Source organism: Cetorhinus maximus, unplaced genomic scaffold, assembly GCF_964194155.1.
Source record: "Cetorhinus maximus unplaced genomic scaffold, sCetMax3.hap1.1 HAP1_SCAFFOLD_1159, whole genome shotgun sequence".
NCBI lineage: Eukaryota > Metazoa > Chordata > Chondrichthyes > Lamniformes > Cetorhinidae > Cetorhinus > Cetorhinus maximus.
Genome location: NW_027597101.1, coordinates 88,376 through 99,479, shown reverse-complemented (window position 1 = coordinate 99,479; position 11,104 = coordinate 88,376). Strand labels below are relative to the sequence as shown.

The window sequence follows — 11,104 nt, the reverse complement described above, 5'->3', positions numbered from 1 at the left end:
GCTGGAGGATCATCAACTCGGTGAAAGAGGCGCTTTGGTCTGCCCGAAACTTGTTGGTCTTCCAGCACAAAGAGTTGTCCCCGACCAATTGTTGCGGACTGGCACAATCCAAAGTCCAGGACTACGTGCTGAGGGACGCACTAAAGCTTGGGGCAGCTGCCGCAAAGGCGCAATGGGGAAGGGTCGCTGTCTAAGACCTTTCTACCACAGCGCAACGAGAGACTGGGAACTGTTTAGAGCCCCTCGGGCTGTACAGATCAAAATGAAAGGCTGTAAATGACTGTAATATTGTTTGTACTGATGCACCTGGTGATACATTTTGTAAAAGTTTAACCTGGATTGTACCCTTGTAATGTTCTTTTTGAAATGGTTTGGAATGTGATTGAAGATATTTTATGAATAAAGTATATTTTTGCAAAAAAAAGAAAAAAAAGGTTCTCCCAGGACGAGGCTAGCCCATTGCACTTCGGGTGTGCTAACGCCTGCGATGTCCCCAAATGCGGGATACTCGACTGCAAAATTTGTGGTAGTGGCGGACTGCGTTCGCGCTCTCCCCTGATTCACAATTCAAAAAATAGATTTCATCATATCTTTCATTTTCTCTTCTATTTCCTGTCAGCAACCTTTTCTGAAAAAAGAAATATATAACCCCCAATGTGTGCTCTTCAAAATCTATACTGGACTGGTTATTTAGTTTTTTCTTTCCTCCTCGCAAATATTATCCAACCCCCATTCTTTTCCTCCCTGTCATTATCAGCCGACAATTATTCCATCTATGCATCATTTTCGCCAGACCGTTTGTTTTGTGGCCGCCAAATTACTCGCGCCATTTTTAACCCCGCGTTTGCCCACTCAAAAATCTCTCTCAAACAACCCCCATCTAACACCCAACCCACCATCACAACAGTCCCCACTTTCCCAGCACCGCCCCACCCCCTATCTCTCTGGACGTCTGTATAAATACAAACTCATATCAGTCAGCTATTAACTGATATGCATTCACCATTTTAAACATGTAGCTGCGACCCCTCACTATTTGAAACATGAACAAGCACCCTGTCCCCATGTTCATTCAAATTACCCCCCTCCGAAACGAACAGCAACCTCCCACCTCCTCTGTATAATCTCCCCCTTAATCAGCCCCCTGTGTGACTCCTACCTTCTGAAACTCCTGCCCCCTCTCCCCATGTGTAAAGTCTTTCCCTGCCCCTTCTGCAGCTCACTTCCCCTGCTGTGGGTCCATCAATTCACCTGTGATTATTCCTTGAAGGCTTAAATAGCGCAAAGCGAAAAAATAAACAGAAAGAAAACTGGAGAAAGGCAGATAGAAACCTAAACCCTCAGTAAAATGACCACCGGGAATCCCGTTTAACCGTCAGAATGATCGCGCAGCCCAAATTACACGCATTATCCCTGAATTATAACAAGATTTTAGGCAGCTTCACTTTAGGACTTTTCATTTCCTCTTGTGGGGCTCCTGTTCCTCACACACTGGAGGCTAACATGTAAGTTTTAGATTGCAAGGCTGGGCTACTTTAACCCCAAGATTTTCTTTTTGAAACTCCAGGCCCACAGTCCAACAGGAACTGGTTAACCGGAGCCACCGAAAACCAGGGTCCCGGAGAGGAATTGAAATCTCGGGGTAAGAAACGGACACAAACTCACGTGGGCCCATGGGGCACGGCCTTGGAGAAGGTCTCAGGAAACTCCTGAAGAAGAAGAGTCCTTGTCCCAGTCTGGATCTTCAGATTGCAGGTTTCAAAATAAAAATTCTTTGAGGGGTGGGGGAGAAAATTAATTCCATTAAAACAGAAAGCAAAGAACATTTTCAAACAAAATAACGCAAGAGCCAATGAATCACTCTCAGTTACAACTCAGCAACATCCAAATACAAACAAGTCAAAGAGTTATAAAGCAGATTGAGACAGAGGGAACACACACGCACATTAAACCAGAGTGGGGACTAGCTCCGCACTCTGGAGGCGGTTTTCGGATTGGGTTCCTAGCCAGGTATATCCTGAATGAGCAGTTTGCAGACTCCACCCCTGGCATGTTGGGATGTCTCTCAATCTGCTCCCCAGGAGGCCTGTCCATTGATATGTTAATCCCAGGGCAGGACAACTTTCTGATTCTTCCTGTCCTTTGACGTGTTCACCCCAGGAAAACAATGTTTCAGCCATTTTCTGGTTAATGTTAAAACTTTAACTCATCTTGTCGGGAATGTCACTGCAGTTCGAAATATCAAACACTAAACCCCCAACACAAGACTGTGCAAAGCATGTGGATTGTTACTGAGATTCCGTCTGTGATTTTTAGTGATGTCAGTGTGGATTGTGTAATCTGTGTGTGTGTGAGTGTTGCTGGTCCCATAATGTAACGCAAATGTCTCCTTGCAGCCTCTCAGTACGCCACTCATGGTCTCCTGGTACTTTTTGGATTGTCTGGAGAAGACATTGAAAGAATTAGAGTTAAACAATGCTAACACTAGCTGCACTGCGACGAGTATATGAGAGCTTATTCTTATCCAAGGGGTGTATGTCCACATTCAGCCCCCATTCCCACACTTGCTCCCACCGTCGGATCTCTCAAGTGCTCTTCCGTATCATTGATTAGCCTTTTAAACACCGCCTGTAACACGTAATGCTGATTCCTCACCTTTCGTAAGTCACCTTTAAACTTTGTCAGACTTTCGGGAAGGTGGGGAATTGGGGCCTGCTTAGGTTCCTCATAGTGTTCCAGGGCATGGTGGAGTGTGTCGGAGGCGTTGACTGAGACCTGACCCCTTTGTTGGACGTACATTATTCACGCGTGTCTGATAGTAACTGGGAGCCGGGGTTCCCTTGTATCCTGAGCGGGTGTGATGGTTTTCTCTGTGGGTAATTTCTAATATACAACCCTCCGTTCGGTTGTACCCGCATTTGTCCAGCACCACCCCCCCCGTTCCAACTGGATGGGAGCAAATTGTGAGGCTACCTTTCCATCTGCAGCCGCTCAGTGATACCCTGTGTATGCCCTCATTCTTGCGTATGGCATGCATATCTATGGGGTAGTACCGGAGGGAGTCATTGTCTCGGATTAACCCAATGTTCTCCACTCGGTACTGAGGGTGTGGGCCCGTGTCTGCTGTGACTGAGGGGATTGCCCATACCTAACACGTTCATTTGGTTTGAGGTGCACTTCTGAATCACCGCATACACCCTGGTCACTCCTTTCAATGTACATGCGTCGATGACGCCTGGGTTCTTGGCCATCCCCCACAACCGGGCACTGTTGATCCAGCCCGGTACCTCCCCACTTTGGATCTGGCCCAGATTTTGTCTTAATTGCCCGATCAGCCACTGGCCGTAAGCTGGCTTTTTTAGGTGCTGCCCTCTTGTCGTTCCTCCCTTTCTATTAATTGGCTGGTGGCTTTAGCATGGGTCTCTATAACGTGTACGCTTTCCAATACAGATGCCACACTCTTGTCCCCTAGGGCCGCTGCCGTTTCACCACCCCTCGCTACTCTCATGAGCAAGCTGCCTCATGATCCCTTTAAGATTCGTGACCTCGGAGTTGATTCCTTGAATGTCGAGAGAGTTTACCAGGGAAGTCCCTGTGTTCACCCCTGTCAGTACATTGTTAACTAACTCTCTCTTCTGGCGGTGGAAAGCAGGATGTCCCCTGAATCTAGTGGCACCCGTGGCGTCGGCCGCCTGATTAATCACAGCCTTACTCAGTAATTTGTACAGTTTTCGTAGGGGCGCTTGGTTACTGCAATACTCAGGCAGTTGCATACCTGCCAGGTTCACAATTACCTGTACAATTTCATGTTTAACATTATCATACAAGAGTTCATCGTCCGTATACAGTACCAGTCCATTCTGTGGCCCAGGGGTCATGTCTGGGCAAGATAGTCTCTGTGGTGTCGTCGTGTCCTGTGATAGCAGGGTGGTGTCGGTCCGGGGGTCCGCCGTTGCAGTCAACTCTCCGTGTTTGGCCCTCAAGATCCAATGCCAGGTATCTGTCATTCCCAAGTCTTCCTCCCCGGGACAGTGACCCCAGTTGTTGTTCTCCTGGGGTGTGAAGGTAAATTGCGAAAAATCTCTCACACGCTGTATCTCTCACACACTGTAGCTTTCTCCTTTACGTCCCTCCTTGTGCACAGCCCACGGTGACCCTCCCCGTAGTTGAGGATTCCCCCTTTTCTCTTTCAGATGGCCAGTCCTCCAGATCGGGAATGAATCCTAACCCACTTGGCTAACACAGTACGGACTGCTCGTTGCCCGTTTTCCTCCCACTGCCTGGTAATTTAGTCTTTCTTACTTACATCATACCTTTTCAGTTGTGACCAGTGTTTCCACCTAGCTTTTCCCTTCATATCGGCGCAGGCACGTGAATAATTCCGTACGGTCCAGTCCATTTTGGGGCAAAACCTGGTTGGCTAGGGGTGATTTGAACAAACACCATGTCTCCGACCTCAGCCGGTGGTGACGGGGGTCCCCCTTTTGTCCTCTCTTCTAAATCCCTGATAGCCTGTTGGTCCTTCACTTCCTGTTGTAATTCCTTTAGCTGTCCATCCAATTGCTTAATATCATTTTTAATTTTATCTCTGATGGGTCCCATATCCTCACTTCCGGTGGCTCTGCCCTCTGGCAAGCGCATAGCCCTCCCGGTCAGCAACTCATAAAGGGGTTTATCTTAAATCCAGCATTTTTCAGTGTCCTTATGACTATCAGGAGAGCTCCGATGTGGCCCCTTTCCGATTCTGACGCTATTAGGATATCATCTGCATATTATAAGATTGTACTGTTGTTAGACTCTACGTCGCACGGACTCAGCTTCTCACTCGTGACCCGATGGAGGATGTTGGGGCTGTTGTGGAATCCCTGTGGGAGCCTCGCCCATGTACACCGTCTCCCTCCCACTGTGAAAGCGAATTTATCTTGGGATTCCTGGTCCAGTGGTATCGACCAAAATCCATTGGCTACATCTAACACTGTAAATATTTTATGTTCGGGTTTTTACAATTAAAGCACACCTCGGGTTTAGGAACGGCTGCTGCAGTGGCCACCATTTCAGTGGGGTTTGTAACCTCACTGCCGACACCTTTATCTTAGTTTTCCCTATGTGGTTATCTACCCCGGTGGCCCATCTTCCTCGATCATATGTGTTCTTGTCTACTAGCCCGGTGTCTAGGATTGACTGGTGGGCCCGGGCCCGGTGTCTAGGATGGCCTGGTGGGCCCGGGCCTGGTGTCTAGGATGGCCTGGTGGGCCCGGGCCCGGTGTCTAGGATGGCCTGGTGGGCCCAGTGTCTAGGATGGCCTGGTGGGCCCGGGCCCGGTGTCTAGGATCGCCTGGTGGGCCCGGGCCCGGTGTCTAGGATTGCCTGGTGGGCCAGGCTAAGGCCATCCTTGTACAATTGCATAAACTGTACATCGTCTCGGTTCAGCGCAGCACCTACACCCCCGTAGTTACAATATGCCTCAAACTTCCGATTGCCATATTCATGGGCACTCTCGCCCTTTTCTTGTTTTATGGGGCTTGCCCTAAGTCTTGTGCCATTTCTGCTCTAAAGGCTCGGAAATCAGCTTGCTGCTGTGCCTGGTCTGCCTGGTTGTCCGGGCACCGGGGGCACAAGCTCTATCTTAATTGGGGCCACGGGTTATGGTGGTGGTGATTCCCAACCCGCTTCCCGTTGTTCCTCATATCCTGCCGCCTGTTCCACCAGCCCGTTCCAATCTATATTATCTGCGTATTGTGCAGCTACTGGTGGCTGTGGTAAAGCTGCCGAAACTGACATGAGATTTTTTGCCTGGACCAGCTCTTCATTTTGGGATTTGTTGGCCAACATTCGATTTACTTTCTTACTTAACTCTATGTGTTGTCTTAACATTAGGATCCAGGCTTCATCATCTTTGTCTTTTTTCTGATTATCCCACCATTTTCTCTGATCAGCGGGTGAGTCAAATGGGTTCCAATTGTTCTTTCTCATTTTGCCTATCGATTTCTTATTTTTGTCAGCTCAATGCTGTGTCAAGGATCCCTCTGGTCCCCACTCGAGTTTGTCACCACTGGCCATCTCTGGGTAAGACGGTCGGGGTATAGTTGTTGTCAGCGGTACGGTTCTTACCCTGGATCCTTTCTGACCGAACTCGTTACTTGCGGCTAATACCGGATGTAATTATAACAATCTATAAGACAAGCAAACTACCCCACCCTTACCACCCCTTGAACTATTGCCTGGAGCCCAGGTTTCTGATACGCGGGGTGCCTGACACTTCCTGGATCGGGACGGAGTCGGATTTAGTATGAATAAAAATGAATTCACACTGTGACTCATCCCATTTCCCCGTCGGTGTCCTGCATCCTTCGGGCCCTGCTCGCAGCACCAATTGAAAGGTCCGAGGAATACTCTGGGACAAAATTTCAACACTCGGAGTCCAGATACAATATTCAAGTGGTTCCTTTACTACACTTTTTTTTTTGCAAAAATAAACTTTATTCATAAAATATCTTCAACCACATTCCAAACCATTTCAAAAACACCATTACAAGGGTACAATCCGGTTCAACTTTTACAAAATGTATCACCAGGTGCATCAGTACAAACAATATTACAATCATTTACAGCCTTTCATTTTGAGCTGTACAGGCCGAGGGGATTTAAACAGTTCCCAGCCCCTCGGTGCGCTGTGGTAGAAAGGTCTTAGACAGCGGCCCTTCCCCATTGCGCCTTTGCGGCAACTGCCCCAAGCTTTAGTGCGTCCCTCAGCACGTAGTCCTGGACTTTGGATTGTGCCAGTCCGCAACACTCGGTCGGGGACAACTCTTTGCGCTGGAAGACCAACAAGTTTCGGGCAGACCAAAGCGCGTCTTTCACCGAGTTGATGATCCTCCAGCTGCAGTTGATGTTTGTCTCGGTGTGTGTCCCTGGGAACAGCCCGTAGAGCACAGAGTCCTGTGTCACAGAACTGCTCGGGATGAACCTCGACAGAAACCACTGCATCTCTCTCTAGACCTTCTTTGCAAAGGCACAATCCACAAGGAGGTGAACAACGGTCTCTTCCCCACCACAGCCACCTCGAGGGCAACGTGCAGAGGGGGTGAGACTCCTGACGTGTAGGAAGGATCTGACGGGGAGGGCCTTTCTCACCACCAGCCAAGCTACGTCTTGGTGCTTGTTGGAAAGTTCTGGCGATGAGGCATTCTGCCAAATGACTTTGACAGTCTGCTCGGGGAACCATCCCACAGGATCCACCCTCTCCTTTTCCCTCAGGGCCTCTAAGACGTTACGTGCTGACCACTGCCTGATGGACTTGTGGTCAAAGGTGTTTTTCTGCATAAATTTTTCCACCAGGGACAGGTGGTAGGGCACGGTCCAACTACATCGACCCCCATCGACTGCAGCCGGAGCAGATCCTGCATGTTTTTCTGGAGTCGGGACATTTCCCTCTGTTCCTTTCTAGCTTTCTGGGTGCCTTTGAGGATGAAAAACCTCTTGATGTTTCCCTTGATCGCTTCCCACCAGTGTATCAGGGACTCAAAGAGGGGTTTCACGGTTCTCCAACCTTTGTAATCCCTCTTGAGCTCCTCAATGTTCTCTGGGGTCAGCAGTTGCAGGTTCAGCTTCCATGCCCCTCGGCCAAGCCTCTGGTCTTCTTGAACCACTGCAGTCCATGTAGTGTAGGTACACCCACAGTGTTTTTAGAGTGGGAGTTTCAGGATTTTGACCCAGCGACAGCGAAGGAAAGGTGATATGTTTCCAAATCAGGATGGTGCGTGATTTGGAGGGGGACTTCCAGGCGCTGGTGTTCCCATGTATCTGCTGCCCTTGTCCTTCTAGATGGTAGTGGTCATGGGTTTGGAAGGTGCTGTCTAAGGAGCCTTGGTGAGTTCCCGCAGTGTATCTTGTAAATGATACACACTGCTGTTACTGAGCGTTGGTGGTGGAGGGAGCGAATGTTTGTGGATGGGGTGCCAATCAGCGCGCTGCTCTGTCCTGGATGGTGTTGAGCTTTTTGAGTGTTGTGGCAGCTGCACTCATCCAGGCAAGTGGGGAGTATTCCATCACATTCCTGACTTGTGCCTTGTAGGTGGTGGACAGGCTTCGGGGAGTCAGGTGGTGAGTTACTCTCCACAGGATTCCTAGCCTGTGGTCAGCTCTTGTAGCCACAGTATTTATACAGCTAGTCCAGTTCAGTTTCTGGTCAATGGCACCCTCAGGATGTTAATAGTGGGGGATTCAGTGATGGCAATGCCATTGAATGTCAAGGGGCGATGGTTGGATTCTCTCTTGTTGGAGATGGTCATTGCCTGACACTTGTCTGGCACCAATGTTACTTGCCACTTGTCAGCCCAAGCCTGGATATTGTCCAGGTCTTGCTGCATTTGGACATGGACTGCTTCAGTATCTTCAACCATCAGCAAACATCCCCACTTCTGACCTTATGATGGAAGGAAGGTCATTGATGAAGCAGCTGAAGATGGTTGTGCCGAGGACACGACGCTGAGGAACTCCTGCACTGATGTCCTGAACCAAGATGACTGACCTCCAACAACCACAACCATTTTCCTTTGTGCTAGGTACGCCTCCAACCAGTGGAAGGTTTTCTCCCGATTCCCATTAACTCCAGTTTTGCTAGGGCTCCTTGATGCCACACTCAGTCAAAAACAGCCTTGATGTCAAGGGCAGTCAATCTCACCTCACCTCTGGAGTTCAGCTCTTTTATCCGTGTTTGAACCAAGGCTGTAATGAGGTCAGGAGCTGAGTGACCCTGGCGGAGTCCAAACTGGGCATCAGTGAGCAGGTTATTGCTAAGCAAGTGCTGCTTGGCAACACTGTTGATGACCCCTTCCATCACTTTACTGATGACCAAGAGTAGGCTGATGGGGCGGTAATTGGCCAGATGGGATTTTTCCTGCTTTTTGTGTACAGGACAAATCCGGGCAATTTTCCACATAGCCGGGTAGATGTCAGTGTTGTAGCTGTACTGGAACAGCTTGGCTAGGGGCGTGGCAATTACTAAAGCACAAGTCTTCAGTAGCATTGCCGGAATATTGTCAGGGCTGATAAAGACCTGTACTGATATACATAGAAGACAGAGGGTAGCAGTGGAAGGGTGCTTTTCTGAATGGAGAGCTGTGACTAGTGGAGTTCCACAGGGATCAGTGCTGGGACCATTGCTGTTTGTAGTATACATAAATGATTTGGAGGAAAATGTAACTGGACTAATTAGTAAGTTTGCAGACGAGACCAAGGTTGGAGGAGTTGCAGATAGTGAAGAGGATTGTCAAAGGATACAACGGGACATAGATCGGTTGGAGACTTGGGCGGAGAAATGGCAGATGGAGTTTAATCCGGACAAATGCGAGGTAATGCATTTTGGAAGGTCTAATACAGGCAGGAATTACACAGTAAATGGCAGAACCATTAGTGCATCGACGGGCAGAGGGATCTGGGTGTACAGGTCACTGAAAGTGGCAACGCAGGTGGATAAGGTAGTCAGGAAGGCATATGGTATGCTTGCCTTCATCGGCAGGGGTATTGAGTACAAAAGCTGGAAAGTCATGCTGCAGCTGTATAGAACCTTGGTTAGGCCACACTTGGAATATTGCGTGCAATTCTGGTCACCACATTACCAGAAGGATATGGAGGCGTTGGAGAGGGTGCAGAGGAGGTTTACCAGGATGCTGCCTGGTCTGGAGGTTATTAGCTATGAGGAGAGGTTGGAGAAACTCGGATTGTTCTCACTAGAGCGACGGAGATTGAGGGGCGACTTGATCGAAGTTTACAAAATTATGAGTGGCATGGACAGAGGAGATAGTCAGAAGCTTTTTCCCTGGGTGAAAGAGTCAATTACTAGGGGACATAGATTTAAGGTGAGAGGAGGAAACTATAGAGGAGATGTGTGGGGCAAGTTTTCTACGCAGAGGGTAGTGAGTGTCTGGAATTCGCTGCCAGAGGAGGTGGTGGAAGCAGGTACGATAGTGGTGTTTAAGAGGCAGCTTGACAAATACATGAATAGGATGGGAATAGAGGGATACGGACCCCGGAAGTGCAAAATGTTTTAGCTGACGGGCAATATGATTGGCACAGGCTTGGAGGGCCAAAGGGCCTGTTCCTGTGCTGTACTTTTCTTTGTTCTTTGATAAAGACCTGTGTGTGTGTTAATACTCATGTATTCTCTCGATGATTTATCCAGTTCTAATTGTTGGATGGTTGGCTCATATCCACTATTGTATAGGACTTGCCTCCAGCCAGCTTTGCATACAATTGGTCTATCCTTGGAATGGGGCAGTTGTCTGGTTTTGCTGCCTTATTCACTGTCAACTTATACTTCCCACCAATTCCTATGGTTTGGTCAGGCTTAACCACTGGAACTATGAGTGCTGCCCACTCTGAGAATTGGACAGCTTGGGCGATGCCCAGTTTTTCTAACTGGCACAGTTCTGCATCCGCCTTCTCCTTCAATGCATAAGGCACAGGTCCGGTCTTAAAGAAACGTGGTGTCACCTGTGGATCCACATATATCGTGGGCTTTTAACTTCCCTGATTAATCCCAAAATACCATGGCGTATTTCCTTAGCAGTTCAGGAACTCCTGTTTTCAGGTGAAATATCTCAGACCAGTCAAGCTTGATCTTCTGTAACCAGTCTCGGCCTAACAGACTGGGTCCTTCTCCAGTCACTATTATCACAGGCAGCTGGGCTGTCTGTTGCCTGTAAGACACTGGTGCTGTGGCGATCCCCTTTACCTGAATAGATTCTCCAGTGCAATATCTTTAATTTAGCGGTTCTCTGCTCCAGGTTTACTAACTTTCTACCTTTAGTCAGGGATCTGAAAGTGTGCTCTCCCACCACTGTAGTTGAGGCCTCCATATCCACCTCCATTATTAATGGCTTCTCATTAACTTGGATTGTGACAGTGATGGATTCGGTTTTTACAGCTGTTACATTATACAAGCTCGGTTTTTACAGCTGTTACATTATACAAGCTCGGTTTTTACAGCTGTTACATTACACAGTGAATAGATGTCGGTGTCAGCAGCTTCAGGTTCTGCTGTATTCTTTAATTCAATCTTCTTGGTTTGATGCTTTGTGGGCTGTTTCGACCCTTCTTATGG

The 11,104-nt window shown here is 48.4% G+C and overlaps 1 pseudogene; it reads left to right on the top strand.

Annotated features, from left to right (window-relative positions):
* The first annotated feature begins 406 nt into the window (after nucleotides 1–406).
* Nucleotides 407–558, top strand: LOC144675791 (U1 spliceosomal RNA; annotated as a pseudogene).
* Nucleotides 559–11,104: the final 10,546 nt, after the last annotated feature.